This window comes from Haematobia irritans, chromosome 2 (assembly GCF_050003625.1).
Source record: "Haematobia irritans isolate KBUSLIRL chromosome 2, ASM5000362v1, whole genome shotgun sequence".
In the NCBI taxonomy this organism is placed as follows: domain Eukaryota; kingdom Metazoa; phylum Arthropoda; class Insecta; order Diptera; family Muscidae; genus Haematobia; species Haematobia irritans.
In genome coordinates, this window is record NC_134398.1 from 144,784,603 (window position 1) to 144,802,388 (window position 17,786).

The following is a 17,786-nucleotide window of genomic DNA, read 5'->3' on the forward strand; positions in this document are numbered from 1 at the left end:
TGGTTAGAGAGATCAGTCCAGGCTAAATTTTTTTGTCCAATTCTGCTATTATGTAGCTACCGCTATTATGTTAAGCTATTATGTAGTTACCGAACTTCTCTTTTGTTCATTAGTACTTTCTGTTTTCTTGTTAGCACAATGATAAATGATATGCTTCCCTTTTTATCCTTATGTATTGAAAGAAAATATCCTTTTTAATCTTGGACAGATTGAAAAGGGATATTACCAAGTATTTGGAAGTGAATACTCTATATCTATAAACAAAGGATGATGATATAACATCGTGATTTTTTTGCAAAATCTCATATTAACCAGTTATTATACAATGGTTGGGTTAGGTATAGTAGCTACCTTTCTAGGATCACTTAGATCAATCAGCCCATTGGGGTACCACAAGTGGCGAATTTCTCTCTTACCAATGAGTGCTTCCCAATTCTATGTATGCTAAACATAATTTTAATTTTTTTTTAATTTTCTTTTGTTATTGATTTTAAATTACATATAACCATTTTAAATTTGAACCATAAAACAGACTTCCAATTCGACCGTGAAACAAGTAAAATAATTAAATCGAAGTGGGATTTGTGGTTTCGAACGGCGTAGTTAACGCTAATGAGAAACATTGAACTCTTTTATTAACTTCTGCAGTGAATTAAAAATATATGAATTAAAAACTATACCTAGTTAAAGAAAATTCAAAGGTGACTAAATAAATGGGTAATACATAATAAATAAATAGAAATTTAGAGTTTTAATTGTCATATGTAATTTCTTTTCATTGTTTTTACCCGCCATTCTAATTGGATTTACTCGGTTGTATAGGTTTCTCCAACATTTTAGTACCAAATTATACAACCGTGAAGCCTTCAAACCAACAATACTTAAAGCCAGTCTCATAGTGCGATTTTAAGGGAATGGTGTTTAAAATAACAAAGTTCTTCTAAATATTTAGCTAAATTGTTAATTTCAATAATAAATAGGCCAAAATACATGTTATTGTTTTGAGAAATCACATAATAATTGAATGAACCAAATTAATTCACAAAGATAATACTATTGAATTGATGATATTTGGGAAGGTTTTATGTGTGTGGTTTTTTATTGCTCCTGTAGGAATGCAAGAAAACAATAACAACAACAAAACAAGAAACCAATAAGAAAATCAGTGTTTGTCGTCGCGTCGGCGTATTTTAATGTGTATATGTGTTCGTGTTTTGATATAAAAATTACAATGGCAACAATAACAACAATTCATTAAATTCGTAGAATTTCTTTTAGAAATATGCTGAAAGGGGAATAAGAATATACAAAAGAACGGGTTCGATTAATTTATGCCAGAGGCAAAGTGAATTTATTTAAATTGATTTAAACAACTCAAGTGCCAAATCTCTTCATTTAAGAGTGATGTTGGGGTTTATGTTGAGTGAATGCAATACAGCTACAACACAGTAAGAAACAATAATAACAACAACACCAAGCCACCGGCTCGTCTATAAGAGTGATGTTGGGGTTTATGTTGAGTGAATGCAATACAGCTACAACACAGTAAGAAACAATAATAACAACAACACCAAGCCACCGGCTCGTCTAGGACAAACTGTTGATGATCAACAGAGGTGAGCAAGTGCCATGGAATTACCGTGATATTTCGCACGTGAGTTGTTACTCTTTAATCATGATAACATTTTCATTCAGTTTCACGAGCTGGATGACACTTCTGAGCTTGGCTATATATTTAATAAAGGCTACGTAGAATTTTCGCGAGTAAGGAGATCTATCGTGAGTCGCAAAATTTCGATGGCCGTTATTGTGCTTGAGTATTTAAACGTTTTTCGTGCATGATTACAGATCACTTCTTTAGTGTGCGACCCTGAGTCTCACCATAAATATCAACGTGAGTAAACTTTTTTTATCATGACTGAGCATGAGTGAAAATTTACTCACGTGCACATCACTCACTGCATTACTTGGTATGCTACTATTATCGCATTTATTTATTCTGTAGTTTGTTTCAATTTCTTTTCCTTATAAATAAACAATAAATTCGTTTCCTGATAAAGACTTAACCAGCATTAATTATTATCGGTCTATTCAAGTTGTAAATATTACAAATGCACTAACAACAATGTAGAATCATGTGACAATTCACATAATTTGTAAATTTTACATTTCTTTAAAAGGGCTCTTCCTCAAAAATTGTGTCTTGTCCAACATCAAATGAGTCATCGAATTATCGTCCATCGATCAATGTTTTAATGCTGATATTTCGATTTTTATTTCTTACCTTTTATGGACATTTTGATGTTGTAGTCTTTTTGGCTATAAGCCAATTGATTGCTAAACTTTACCGCCTATGCGCCATAAGTTTTTAGTGTTATTGAACTTTTCTTTGCTTATGTGTATCATTTTGTTGTTACTTTATAAAATCATTCCCATACTATGTGACCTTGAAATTTGTTCAAGATATCTGTAAAACTGGCCAGATAATATGATGCAAGCTTACTATCATAGCGAAAATCGGAAAAACGGAAGAAAACGATTCTGAATGCAATTTATTGCATATTTCTATTTGTCTTTGCATATTAGTATGGAAATTATTTAAAAATGTTCAATACAACTCTAATTTTTTTCTAAAACAACATCCCCAGTACCTCGAAACCTCTCAAACTTGGACACTCTGAAACCGCGACACCTTCCAAATGCGCACAAAATTTAGGCGAAAGTCCACTGTATTATGAAAAATTAGTGGTGCGTAATTGGAGCGGCTCATACACAGAGAGAAGTTTTTCCGATTCATTCACGAAATCAACATGAATATAATATCAAAAGACTGGAGTGATTATAAAAGCAGAGCTCATGGACTTTCCAATGGCCATACTCTCTATACTTCACGTGGCTTAGTGATTATGAAAGCTGAGCTCAAGCTCTTTCCGAAGAACCTAGTCTATATAACGCTCGCGGATTATTTTTTGCATAGTAAGTCAAGCAGTAAAAACAATCAAATTCGAATTGTTGTTGGTTTGTGTCTTGGCTAAGTTTTTGGGCTTCAGTGAGAACATCCTGGTATGCCAAACATATTGTATGGCCTAGAGGTTTATACAGGCACGAACTTGGCCAATATACGGAAACTTAATACTTGTTATCATAGCATTTTGAGATTTGTATTTGGGAGACGCGCTTGTGATAACTATGAACATTTTTCATCGCAGTTTTTAGGTTGTTCGTTTGAAAATTTTTTACGTTTTAGGTGTTTATATTTCTTCTTCTGCATTGTTAAGTATGGTCTTCCGTTGTATCTTGTGAATTCTATCACCTTTTTGTCCACCAGTAGAAATACTCAAGTTCTTCTTGAGCATTTCTCCCATTTGGTACTTGAACGGTCATACTCGGTGCGAGTGGCAAGATTATGGAATTCGCTGCCACATCACCTGAAAAATTTTTCAATTAATCCTTCATTATTCAAGCGCAAATTACTTTTATATTTCTCAGACATGGAATGAACTGTCTAGGACCATCATACTGACAATCGATTTTCTTGCTGTACCAATCTTTTGTATATAATACTTAATTTTTATTAAAAGATTGTGTGCTAGTATAGGTTTAATAGTTAGTTTTAAGTCAATTTTTCCTGAATTGTACTAAATTCTATCAACATGTTGTCCTATAGGGCGTTGGTTGATTAAATAAATGAATAAATAAATAAAATAAATAAATTTAACTTTTTTGGGTCTTATATAGCGAATATGAAATCATACAAATATCTTGAACTTTTGAAATACCTACGAATCTAAAAGACATGATTCAATGCCACGGTTGCCACAGTTGGTAGAATTTTACTGTTTTGTAGATTGGTAGAATTCTTGATGACTTGGTAAATTTTTTTAAAAAAATATACCTCTCCATATAAGAGGTACTTCATTTTTCTATTGAAATACAATTTGACCAAATATAATTTTAATAAAATTTTCAATAGAAATAAGATTTTCACAAATTTTTCTAAAGAAATATAATTATGAAAAGACGAAATAAATAATTTAGTATAAGGTAGCCTTTCAACGGATTATCAAAACGTCAGAAAATATTGTTGATATTTTGAGTTTTGTTTACATTTTCTTGTTGTAATTAAAGTCTATAATTTAAATTGTGCATAAATGCTGTTTATGTGACAAATTGGTAAATGGTGAAAATGTAAGACATTGTAAAAATGTTGGAACATCATAAAGCTCTTAAAAGAAACATGGCTAAGAAAGAGCAAAACTATCAACAAATTATCAGAATAAATTCAGGCTATTCACTAAACCCAAAGTGAACCACACTTGAACCTTCCGAAAAAAGGTTTATGATAGCCGGCCTTTGCCGAAATAAATTTGTACAAACATATCTCTTTTCCTTTGCCGCTGTCAAATCATCGATTTGAGTGCAGTTGGCTAGGTTGAGCAATACTTGTAGTTTAGTCAATGCATGGTTTTAAGCTGAAATCAAAAACAACAAAATGATTGAAGAATAAACCAACAATAACAAAACAAAACGGAATAAAATTTTGACAAAATTTTCTATAGAAATACAATTTTGAATGAATTTCTATAGAAATAAAATATTGAAAAAATTTTCTATAGAAATAAAATTTTAACAAAATTTTCTATAGAAATAAAATTTTGACAAAATTTTCTATAGAAATAAAATGTTGGCAAAATTTTCTATAGAAATAAAATTTTGACAGAATTTTCTATAGAAATAAAATTTTGACAAAATTTTCTATAGAAATAAAATTTTGACAAAATGTTCTATAGAAATAAAATTTTGACAAAATTTTCTATATACATAAAATTTTGACAAAATTTTCTATAGTAATAAAATTTTGACAAAATTTTTCATAGAAATAAAATGTTGAAAAAAAATTTTTCAATAGAAATAGAAATGTTAACAAAATTTTCAATAGAAATAAAATGTTAACAAATTTTTTTATAGAAATAAATTGTTGATAGAGGATTCTATAGAAATAAAATTTTGAGAACATTTTCTACAGAAATAAAATTTTAAGAAAATGTTCTATAGAAATAAAATGTTGAGAAAATTTTCTATCGAAATAAAGGTTTGACAAAATTTTCTACAGAAAATTTTCCATAAATGAAAATTTTGTAAAAATTTTATTTCTTTAGAAAATTTTGTCAACATTTTATTCCTATAGAAAATTTTGTCAAAATTTTATTTCTATAGAAAATTTTGTCAAAATTTTATTTCTATAGAAAATTTTGTCAAAATTGTATTTCTATAGAAAATTTTGTTAAAATTTTATTTCTGTAGAATATTTTGTCAAAATTTTATTTCCATAGAAATTTTCTATAGTAATAAAATTTGGACAACATTTTCTGCAGAAATAAAATTTTGACAACATTTTCTATAGAAATAAAATTTTGACAAAATGTTTCATAGAAATAAAATGTTAAAAAAATTTTTTCAATAGAAATAGAAATGTTGACAAAATTTTCAATAGAAATAAACATTTTAACAAAATTTTCCATAGAAATAAACATTTTAACAAAATTTTCCATAGAAATAAAAAATTTAACAAAATTTTCTATAGAAATAAAATGTTCACAAAATTTTCTATAGAAATAAAATGTTGACAAACTTTTCTATAGAAATAAAATGTTGACAAAGTAGTCTATAGAAATAAAATTTTGAGAACATTTTCCATTGAAATAAAATTTTGAGAAAATGTTCTATAGAAATAAAATGTTGAGAAAATTTTCTATAGTAATAAAGGTTTGACAAAATTTTCTACAGAAAATTTTCCATAGTAAGAAAATTTTGACAAAATTTTCTATAGAAATAAAATTTTGACAACATTTTCTATAGAAATAAAATTTGGACAACATTTTCTATAGGAAAAAAATGTTGCCAAAATTTTCTATAGAAATAAAATGTTACCAAAATTTTCTATAGAAATAAAATTTTGACAACATTTTCTATAGAAATAAAATTTTGACAAAATTTTCTATAGAAATAAAACTTTGACAAAATTTTGTATAGAAATAAAATTTTGACTAAATTTTCTATAGGAATAAGATGTTGAGAAAATTTTCTATAAGAATAAAATTTTTTACAAAATTTTCTATAGAAATAAACTTTTGACAAAATTTTCTATAGAAATAAAATTTTGACAAAATTTTCTATAGAAATAAAATTTTGACATTTTCTATAGAAATAAAATTTTGACAAAATTTTCTATAGAAATAAAATTTTGACAAAATTTTCTATAGAAATAAAATTTTGACAAAATTTTCTATAGAAATAAAATTTTGACAAAATTTTCTATAGGAATAAAATGTTGACAAAATTTTCTAAAGAAATAAAATTTTTACAAAATTTTCTACAAATTTCCTATAGAAATAAACTTTTGACAAAATTTTCTATAGAAATAAAATTTTGACAAAATTTTCTATAGAAATAAAATTTTGACAAAATTTTCTATAGAAATAAAATTTTGACAAAATTTTCTATAGAAATAAAATTTTGACAAAATTTTCTATAGAAATAAAATTTTGACAAAATTTTCTATAGAAATAAAATTTTGACAAAATTTTCTATAGGAATAAAATGTTGACAAAATTTTCTAAAGAAATAAAATTTTTACAAAATTTCCTCTATCAACAATTTATTTCTATAAAAAAATTTGTTAACATTTTATTTCTATTGAAAATTTTGTTAACATTTCTATTTCTATTGAAAAATTTTTTTTCAACATTCTATTTCTATGAAAAATTTTGTCAATATTTTATTACTATAGGAATACAATTTTGACAAAAATTTCTATAGAAATAAAATTTTGGCAAAATTTTTCATAGAAATAAAATGTTGACAAAAAATTTTCTATAGAAATAAACTTTTGACAAAATTTTCTATAGAAATAAAATTTTGACAAAATTTATAATAGAAATAAAATTTTGACAACATTTTCTATAGAAATAAAATTTTGACAAAATTTTCTATAGAAATAAAATTTTGACAAAATTTTCTATAGAAATAAAATTTTGACAAAATTTTCTATAGAAATAAAATTTTGACAAAATTTTCTATAGGAATAAAATGTTGACAAAATTTTCTAAAGAAATAAAATTTTTACAAAATTTCCTCTATCAACAATTTATTTCTATAAAAAAATTTGTTAACATTTTATTTCTATTGAAAATTTTGTTAACATTTCTATTTCTATTGAAAAAATTTTTTTCAACATTCTATTTCTATGAAAAATTTTGTCAATATTTTATTACTATAGGAATACAATTTTGACAAAAATTTCTATTGAAATAAAATTTTGGCAAAATTTTTCATAGAAATAAAATGTTGACAAAATTTATAATAGAAATAAAAATTTTAACAAAATTTCCCATAGAAATAAAAATTGTAACAAAATTTTCCATAGAAATAAAAATGTTGACAAAATTTCCATAGAAATAAAAATTTTAACAAAATTTTCCAAAAAAATAAAAATTTTAACAAAATTTTCTATAGATATAAAATTTTAACAAAATTTTTTATAGAATTAAAATTTTGACAAAATTTTCTACAGAATTAAAATTTTGACAAAATTTTCTATAGAATTAAAATTTTCTATAGAATTACAATTTTAACCAAATTTTCTATAGAAATGTTGATAATATTTTCTATAGAATTAAAATCTTACAAAATTTTCTATAGAAATAAAATGTTGACAAAATTTCCTATAGAAATAAAATTTTGACAAATTTTTTTATGGAAATGAAATGTTGACAATATTTTGTATAGAAATAAAATTTTGAAAAATTTTGCTATAGAAGTTTTCTTTAGAAATAAAATTGTGATTATTTAAAGTTTGGTACATTTTTGGTAAATTTTTCTTCAAATTTTGGTATATTATTTTTGGCACGAGTGGCAACCGTGTTCATTGCCTCATTAATGATTTTGTCAATTTCCAATTTGATTATTTTACATTTATTTAGAGATAATTATAACATTCATGTTCTTATTTTGTTTTGAATATTATTTTTGCTTAGTGTGGTATTTTGCAAGAAAACCACAAAAAAAAACAAAACTATAATCATATTAATAAAGGCGAGGAAGAAAAAAATATCGCATATGACAGCCAACCACAGGTATTTAAGAAACCAGTTTTATACCAAAACCACAACAACATACATCCCATAGACTGCAGTCAAAATTGCCATTGTTATTTCGATAGTATTTGGGCACGACTTTGTGATATTTCCGACAAAACCCATTTGGAATGGTATGAAAATCTAAGCAACCATTAACCTACTGTCCAATTCTATATTAAATATGTAATTAATTTACTTGTGGACCAACGTTATTTTTAGAAACTTTTATTTTAACCGGTAAGAACTGCGCAATCTTCAGGCGAAAGCTTTACATATCTAACGATAGAATTAATAAAGTATTGAAACTACAATGTTTGGTTTGATATAGGTAAGCTATAAGCAGATCTAAAAATAGGTAGGATTCTAAAAAGAGTAGATTAAAAATATTAGGAAATTGTTTTTTTTTTTTATTGTTGGTTTGTTCTTGAATCAAACTACAAGAGTAGCTTAACCAACTGAGGAAAAGTATATTTGTCAAATTTATTTGGCCACTGCCCTATAAACTGCAAGATGGTTGGATGGACGGCCGTAACCACATTCCTCATCATCTACTTGCAGCAAAACAATCAACCAATTATAAGAATAAGTTCAGGCAATTCACTGGACCCAAAATTAATAACACTCGAACCTTCCCGAAGTTTTGGTTCGAGTGTAATAACGATATCAACATAAGTTTCCGGGTCACTAGTGGGTCCAGGGGTTGGCGTTGAAAGTTGGTCACCTCAGGGGTATGTAATTTTGTTTTTGCTGTCAAATCCCGAATTATGAACCGTTTTCGTGTTCTTTGCTGGATATAACTTGTAAAACCCTTCAAAACAGACTCGCGTGTGTGTGCGAATATCTTTTATAGTTTGCGAGATATGTGCCCCACAATTTATTGTTTTGCAACATTTTAACAAACTGGGGTCAGTATTTTGAACCAACAAGTTCCATTTTTAGCGAATTTTTGTTGTATTTCCTTAAATGCATTCTCTACAAAATTCTACGCTTTTCAGTAGAACAAATTGTGTGTGAACCTATCGGCTTTGGATTAAAAGTTGTAGACTCCACAGTTTGGAATTTCAAAAAATACCGAATTTTGACAAATTTTTTTCGGAAAAGACACCTACATTTCTCCTGTCGTAACATTTTTTTCTAGACTTCTCCCATTTGATTTGATTGTTTCTTATAGAACATCAAATACGTTTTAAACTTTTATCGCCATTTTAGTCAAGTAGTATATGAGTTCTTCAAATTTTGTTTTAAAAAATTCTCATTAAGAAAAGCACCGATTGCTAATCCGACTAACTAACTGTAAAAAGTTTCAACATCCAACAGCTGAGAAATATGTAAATTACAAAAATATATTTCTTTAACATATGTCCGCACTTTGGGGAGATTTAATACGCATTTTGGGAATGGTATATTCAGAAATATGTTACATCTTCAAACAATTTTCCCTGCAAAACTCAATCAAAATCATAATCATATAATAATTGGTTCAAAAGTTATGAAGGCTTCAAATCATATTTTTAATATTCCAAAAATTTTATTCACTAAAAACAAGATGTTTTCGTTATTTTTGATTACATAAGAAGAAAGTTCTCTCAAATATATTTCTATCGATATACTTTATTTAGACCATTGCTTACACTGAAAAAAAAACAGTGAACCCACCAGGAAGAAAACTTTCGGTTAATTTTAGAAAATTTTGAAAATTTTTAGAAAAGTTTAACTAAACAGTATTACAAACGCTGGCATCACGCCGATGTCATTAAAATACGTAAATATTTTTCGACGAATTCAAAAAAAATTATTAGATATAATTAAGTTTTTTCACTTGCTAAAGAAAAATTTGTGGTTTAAAAGAAAAAATTGGAGTTCAAAATTGCAAGAATGTCTTTAGTGACATACGAAGTTCATGATGAACGAATTTGTAGTGCATGGTGTTAGTATATGGTCTCTAACAACCATGCAAAAATTGGTTCACATCGGTCCATAATTACATATAGCCCCCATATAAACCGATCCCGCGATTTGGCTTGCAGAGCTTCTAAGAGAAGCAAATTTCATCCGATCCGGCTGAAATTTGGTACATGGCGTTAGTATATCGTCTCTAATGACCATGCAAAAATTGGTCCATATCGGTCCATAATTATATATAGGCCCCATATAAACCGATTACCAGATTTGTCCTCCGGAGCTCTTGGAAGACCAAAATTCATCTGATTCAGTTGAATCTTGGTACGTGGTGTTAATATATGGCCTTAAACACCCATGCAAAAATTGGTTGAAATCGGTCAATAATTATATATAGGCCCGATATAAACCGATCCCCAGATTTGACCTCCGGAGCCCCTTGGAAGAGCAAACTTCATCCGATTTGGTTGAAATTTGGTACGTGATGTTAGTATATGGTCTCTAACAACCATGCAAAAATTGGTCCACATCGGTCCATAATTATATATAGCCCCCATATAAACCGATCACCAGATTTGACTTCCGGAGCCTCTTGGAAGACCAAAAATCATCTGATTCAGTTGAAATTTGGTACGTGGTGTTTATATATGACATAAAACAGCAAAATTCATCCGATCTGGTTGAAATTTGGTACGTGGTGGTAGTATATGATATTTAACAACCATGCCATATCAGTCCATATCAGTCCATAATTATATATAGCCCCCATATAAACCAATCCCGAGATTTGGTTTTGGAGCCTCTTGGAGGAGCAAATTTCATCCGAGTCAGTTGAAATTTGGTACATTGTGCTAGTATATGGACGTTAACAACCATGCCTAACTAGGTCCATATCGGTGTAAAGTTATATATGGCCCTCAGATAAATCGATCCCCAATCACACAAAAATTGGTCCATATCAAGTTCATAATTCTATATAGCCCCCATATAAGCGACCCCCATATTTCAATTCTGGCTCTCTACGTACCGTGCAAAAGTCCATGTCGATTCGTAATTACTTGTAGACTTACCTATACATAAATTTTTTGTCTAATATATACCACGTATGGACTAACTCACAATTTAGAAAATTTAAGAAGTTTTAAGATACCACAACCCAAGTAATTCGATCGTGGATGGCAGTCTTTCGTAGAAGTTTCCACGCAATCCATGGTGGAGGGTACATAAGATTCGTCCTGGCCGAACTTACGGCCGTATATACTTGTTTATATTAAAGAAGCCGCATCTTTGGCTCGGAATCAATAACTAAAACCTTAAGGGAAGGTCAAAATCTTTGGATCCAAGTAGCCAATTCGAACAAATATAAAATTTGAAAAAAGGAAGGCATGAAAAATAGCGTTTTACTTTGTTCAATAACATATCAGCCACTCCGTAATTATAATTCAAACCCTATTTAACTAAAAGCATCTAACGTATGTTTAATATCACTTGCATTGCATTGTCCCAATAACAATCAAGCGACGTAATAAAATTCAAATATCATGGCTATCGAAACTTGCGATTTAATTCCCTTCTATAAAACAAAACCTCGACATAGACCTTTAATGAGCAAATCGTTGTCATTTAAGTCCACTTGTTTTGCAATATTGAATGTCTCGTAATCATATAACTTTTCGATATTATTTCCATTTGCGCAAAATGCAAAGCACATTACGCAATATCCGTTGTTCCCCTCGGATAGGTTAGGTTAGGTTAGGTTATGTGGCAGCCCGATGTATCAAGCTCGCTTAGACTATTCAGTCCATTGTGATACCACAGTGGTGAACTTCTCTCTTATCACTGAGTGCTGCCCGATTCCATGTTAAGCTCAATGACAAGGGACCTCCTTTTTATAGCCGACTCCGAACGGCGTTCCACATTCCATTGAAACCACTTAGAGAAGCTTTGAAACCCTCAGAAATGTCACCAGCATTACTGAGGTGGGATAATCCACCGCTGAAAAACTTTTTGGTGTTCGGTCGTAGCAGGAATCGAACCCACGACCTTGTGTATGCAAGGCGGGCATGCTAACCATTGCACCACGGTGGCTCCCTCCCCTCGGATAGAAGACTAAAAGATCCATAAAAATCTGGATAAATTTTCTAATATACCTGAATTAAGAACTATGTTCCAAAATTTACAAAATTTATATATTTATGCCTTTATTTATAAAAATTTACTGACAATTTATCAAAGAAATTTATATGGTAATAGTAGGTTTAAAGTTCACGTTAACTTTTATGAATGTGAGGGTTATTAATTGTATCTCTTCTTACAAATGTAAGATGTAGTTTTTGTTCACGAATAACGGCCAGATATTTTCCCAAGATTATCATTTATTTACTTATTTATTTTATCACGAATCATTTGAACTTGATGAATACACATGAAAGTGAATCTGTTATTTTCCATTGACAAATATTACAAAGGAAAATTTTCACGCTACCTAACAATGGAATAGAATTGCATTGTACGCGAACTAACACCCAGTTAGACAATTGAATTTGTTTTGATAGGGGTTTTCCAATGTAATTGCGGAAATTGGTCACGGTTCTATGGATATTGATGTACAATTGTTAATTTCGAGAAGAAGATTCTCCACCTACTTAACAGCAAACGTATTGAATAAACTTGTACATTAACTAAATTAATTACAAAATATGTATATTGAATATGTATTGATAGTAAATTTTGTAACAAAATTATTAGATATTATTTGTGGTAAGTGGTTTTTCATTCAAACTACAATATTTTCTTTATCAAGTGAAAACAAGTATATACGGCCATAAGTTCGGCCAGGCCGAATCTTATGTACCCTCCGCCGTGGATTGCGTAGAAACTTCTACGAAAGACTGTCATCCGCCAATTTCAACTCACTCGGATGAAATTTGCTCCTCCAAGAGGCTCCAAAACCAAATCTCGGGATCGGTTTATATGGGGGCTATAAATGATAATGGACTGATATGGACCACTTTTGGCATGGTTGTTAAATATCATATACTACCACCACGTACCAAATTTCAACCAGATCGGATGAATTTTGCTTCTCCAAAAGGCACACTGAAAAAACAGTGAACCCACCAGGAAGAAAACTTTTGATTAATTTTAGAAAATTTTGAATAGTTTTAGAAATTTTTAACTAAACAGTATTACAAGCGCTGGCATCACGCCGATATCACAAAAATAAGTAAATATTTTTCGACAAATTCAAGAAAATTTATTAGACATAAATAATTTTTTTCACTTTTTAAAGAAAATTTTGTAGTTTGAAGGAAAAAATTGGAGTTCAAAATTGCAAGAATGTCTTTAGTGACATACGAAGTTCATGATGGACGCTGTTGTAGTAAAATTTACAAATTTTAAGAAACAATGAACTATTTTGTGAGAAGTACGAATTTAGTAAAACTTTTTACTTCATTTGCGTATAATTTTTTCCCGTCTTTTAGTTCATTTAACTAACGTACGCAAAAAATTATTAGAGTAAATGAAACTTTCTCCAAATATAATAATTTCATGAACTAAAATATAGTTAAATTGGCTTTAGTGAAATAGTGAGTTCACTTTTTTCTGAGTGCACCGGAGGTCAAATCTGGCGATCGGTTTATATGGGAGCTATATATAATTATGGACTGATAGGAACCAATTCCTGCATGGTTGTTGGATACCATATACTAACATCACGTACCAAATTTCAACCGAATGGGAAGAATTTTGCTCTTCCAAGATGCTCAGAGGTCAAATCGGTTCGGTTTATATGGGGCCTATATATAATTATGGACCGTGTTCGACCAATTTTTGCATGGGTGTTTGAGGCCATATATTAACATCACAAACCAAATTTCAACTAAATCAGATGAATTTTGGTCTTCCAAGAGGCTCCGGAGGTCAAATCTGGTGATCGGTTTATATGGGGCCTATATATAATTATAATTTTTGCATGGTCATTAGAGACCATATACTAACATCATGTACCAAATTTCAGCCGGATCGGATGAAATTTGCTTCTCTTAGAGGTCTCGCAAGCCAAATTTGGGGGTCCGTTTATATGGGGGCTATACGTAAAAGTGGACCGATATGGTCCATTTGCGATACCATCCGACCTACATCAATAACAACTACTTGTGCCAAGTTTCAAGTCGATAGCTTGTTTCGTTCGGAAGTTAGCGACTCAGAATTTCACCACGACCCAGAATATATATACTTTATGGGGTCTTAGACCATATTTCTATGTGTTACAAACGGAATGACAAAGTTAATATACCCCCCATCCTATGGTGGAGGGTATAAAAATTAATTATGCTGATAAATTTTCTTAAATTTGTCGAAAAATATTTACTTATTTTTGTGACATCTGCACTCCAAATATTTTGAGCTTCCCTTAAGGATTTTTGGTGTTGATTCCGATCCAAAGATGCAGCTTCTTTAAAAAAATTTGTTGGCGACCTATCTGGCTTTAAATCTAGAACCAATAAAATTAAAATTAAAATTAGGATTCAGATCTGATTTATCAAATTTTTATTCTCTTTTCGCGGTTTATTAATAATGGTACTCACGTACAAACAAATGCCACTTTAAAACACCAAATTGTAACGGATACTTCAAAGTAAACAAGTATATACGGCCGTAATACTTGTACCCTCCACCATGGATTGCGTAGAAACTTCTACTGAAGACTGTCATCCACAATCGAATTACTTGGGTTGCGGTAACTTTTGCCGATGACAAGGTATCTTAAAAATTCCTAATACCGTAATAAATACCACACGCTCACAAAAAATCGCTTCTGTAACATATACTCCCAAACATATTTTGCTTCAAGCATATACATTTTTGGCTATTGCCCAAACATTTATATGTTTGATCTCTTCCAATATATAATATGTTTGAAAGCATATTGGTCTAAACAATATATGTTTGGGTAGTCAATTTCCAAACATTTTGTATTTTTGCATCCAAATTCAATAATGTTGTCTTCCAAAAAACAATATGTTATTATGTGAACATATAATATGTTTGGAAGCATATTGTGCTCAAAATTTTATTTATTTATTTATATATTTACAATCATAATGAATTATGAAAATAAACAGGTAATATAGGTGCTAACAACATAGGTTTTCCACCTGAATGCTCAAAATTTTGTTTCTGCCCAATTGTATATTCCCCCACATCTTTCTCACTTCCACGAGATTTTTTAGTTCTTAGCACCTTTTTCTGTAATACAAACATTGTAGAAGAAATTATTCAATTGTATGATTTTTTTTATTTTAATTTTACCTTTTGCCGGACGGGGATTCGAACAGCGGACCACACAGTTTGTAAGGATCAAAGAAGTAGCTGATCAATTGCCCAAGGAAAAATAAAAAAATGTTAATTTTGTAATAACAAGCAACAACCACCAACTTAATTCAATATCGCTCCCTGTTAAATAGCGCTCCAAGCTACTAAACACATATATGTTTATAGGCTATTTCTAAATTAATATATGTTTGCATCCAAGCATATTATATTTACAAACATTTTATGTCCCAAACATAATATGTTCTAACATATTAACATATATGTCCCAAACATGTTATGCTAGTTTATGAACATTATATGCTTGCACTCAAAAATATTGTGTTTAAAAATTTGTGTTCCAAACATATAATGTTTATAGCCAAACATATGAAAAACAGTCTTTTTCATCCGTGCACGTAGTCCACACGTGGTATATATTAAACTTAAAATGGCCGATTAAATACGTATATAATTAAGTTTGACAAAATTTTCTATAGAAATAAAATTTTGACAAAATACAATTTTGACAACATTTTCTATAGAAGTAAAATTTGGACAAAATTTTCTATAGAAATACGATTTTAACAAAATTTTCTACAGAAATAACATTTTGACAAAATTTTCTATAGAAATAAAATTTTTACTAAATTTTCAAAAGATTTAAAATTTTGACAACATTCTCTATAGAATCAAAAATTTGACAACATTTTCTACAGAAATAAAATTTTGCCAAAATTTTCTATAGGAATAAAATTTCGACAAATTTTGCTAGATTATTTTTGCCCGAGTGGCAAGCATGATTATGAACCGATATGGACCAATTTTGTGTGATTGGGGATCGGCTATATATAACTATAGACCGATATGGACCAGTTTTGTCATGGTTATTAGCGGCCATATATTAACACCACGTTGCAAATTTTAACCGGATCGGATGAATTTTGCTCGTCCAAATGGCTCCAGAGTTGAAATCTGGGGATCGGTTTATATAGGGGCTATATATAGTTATGGACTGATATGGACCATTTTTTGAATGGTTTTTAGAGACCATATACTAACACCACGTACCAAATTTCAACGGGATCGGATGAATTTCGCTCCTCTAAGAGGCTCCGGAGTTCAAATCTGGGGATCGGTTTATATGGGGGCTATATATAATTATGGACCGACATGGACCAATTTTTGCATGGTTGGTAGAGACCACCATGTACACGATGTACCAAATTTCAGCCGGATCGGATTTATTTTAAAGAAATTTGTTCTTAATATTTTGTAAATATTTTTTTCAGTGTATCCACTGCATAAAATATTTGAGACATACTTAACAAAAGGAAAATTTCATTTGGCTGTGGAAAAAATCATAAAGTACGAGGGCAGTTCGGAAACATCTTAGGCCAGCACAAAAAGCGCGGTATAAACAGAAAAAGTTAAGTGTTTTGGAAACTTCCATCTCTGTTATGAACCCATGTTCAATTTTGTTTCGATCTGGCAACTCCTTCATATAGAAACAGGTGTTCCAAAAAGACGCATCCGCAGTTTTATTTACAATGGAAAAATTAGAAATGCGTGCTGTCATTAAATATTTACATAAAAAAGTTTATCAGGACAAAAAATTCATAAAGATATGGTGAATGTGTTAGGTGAAAGTGCTCCTTCATATGCAACAGTAAAAAATTGGGTTGCTGAATTTAAACTTGGTCGAACAAGCATTGAAGATGAACCACGTAGTGGACGTCCAAAAACAGCAACAACAACAGAAAGTGTATGATACGACGAATAAAAGTGCGTGAAATTGCTAATATCATGGACATCTCAAACGATCGAGTCCATTTAATTTTGCATGAACAACTACAGATGAAAAAGCTTTCTGCAGGATGGGTGCCGCATTTGTTAACAGTCGATCAAAAACACATAAGAATGAACATTTCTCAACCTTGTTTGGATCGTTTTAAGCGAAATAAAATGGTAAGCGTCGTTTCATAACTGTTGATGAGACATGGATCCACCACTATACCTCCAGAGACAAAAGAACAATCCAAACAATGGACTGAAGCTGGAGGAAGTGCCCCAAAGAAGGCAAAAACAATTCAATCGGCTAGTAAGGTTATGGCAACGGTTTTTTGGGACTTCAAAGGTATTTTATTGATTGACTATCTGCAAAAGGGTAAAACTATAAATTCAGAGTACCATTGCAACCTTTTGGATCAATTAAATGTACAATTTCGAGAAAAATGTCCTGGCTTACAACACAAAAAAAAGATTTTTCATCAAGACAACGCACCAGAGCAGAAGAGTGTTGTAACAATGGCTAAAATCAACAAATTAAAGTACGAGTTGCTTGACCACCCACCTTAACAGGTTGGCTGATAAGTCCCCGGTCTGACACATAGATGGCGTCGCTAGTATTAAATGCATATTATTTTTATATAG

General features: G+C 30.0%; 1 protein-coding gene across 5 annotated transcripts in view; it reads left to right on the top strand.

Moving 5' to 3' along the window:
• Positions 1 to 918: 918 nt before the first annotated feature.
• Positions 919 to 17,786, top strand: part of Btk (tyrosine-protein kinase Btk29A) — a 561,740-nt gene continuing 544,872 nt past the window's right edge. The window contains exon 1 of one of the 5 annotated variants that reach the window (XM_075296470.1): positions 919 to 1,654. The gene's annotated coding sequence lies outside the window, so the exon portion shown is untranslated. Of the gene's footprint in view, positions 1,655 to 1,751; positions 1,895 to 1,949; positions 1,971 to 17,786 lie in introns of those variants that run through there. The other 4 variants (XM_075296471.1, XM_075296474.1, XM_075296472.1 and 1 more) reach the window with 4 other exon arrangements.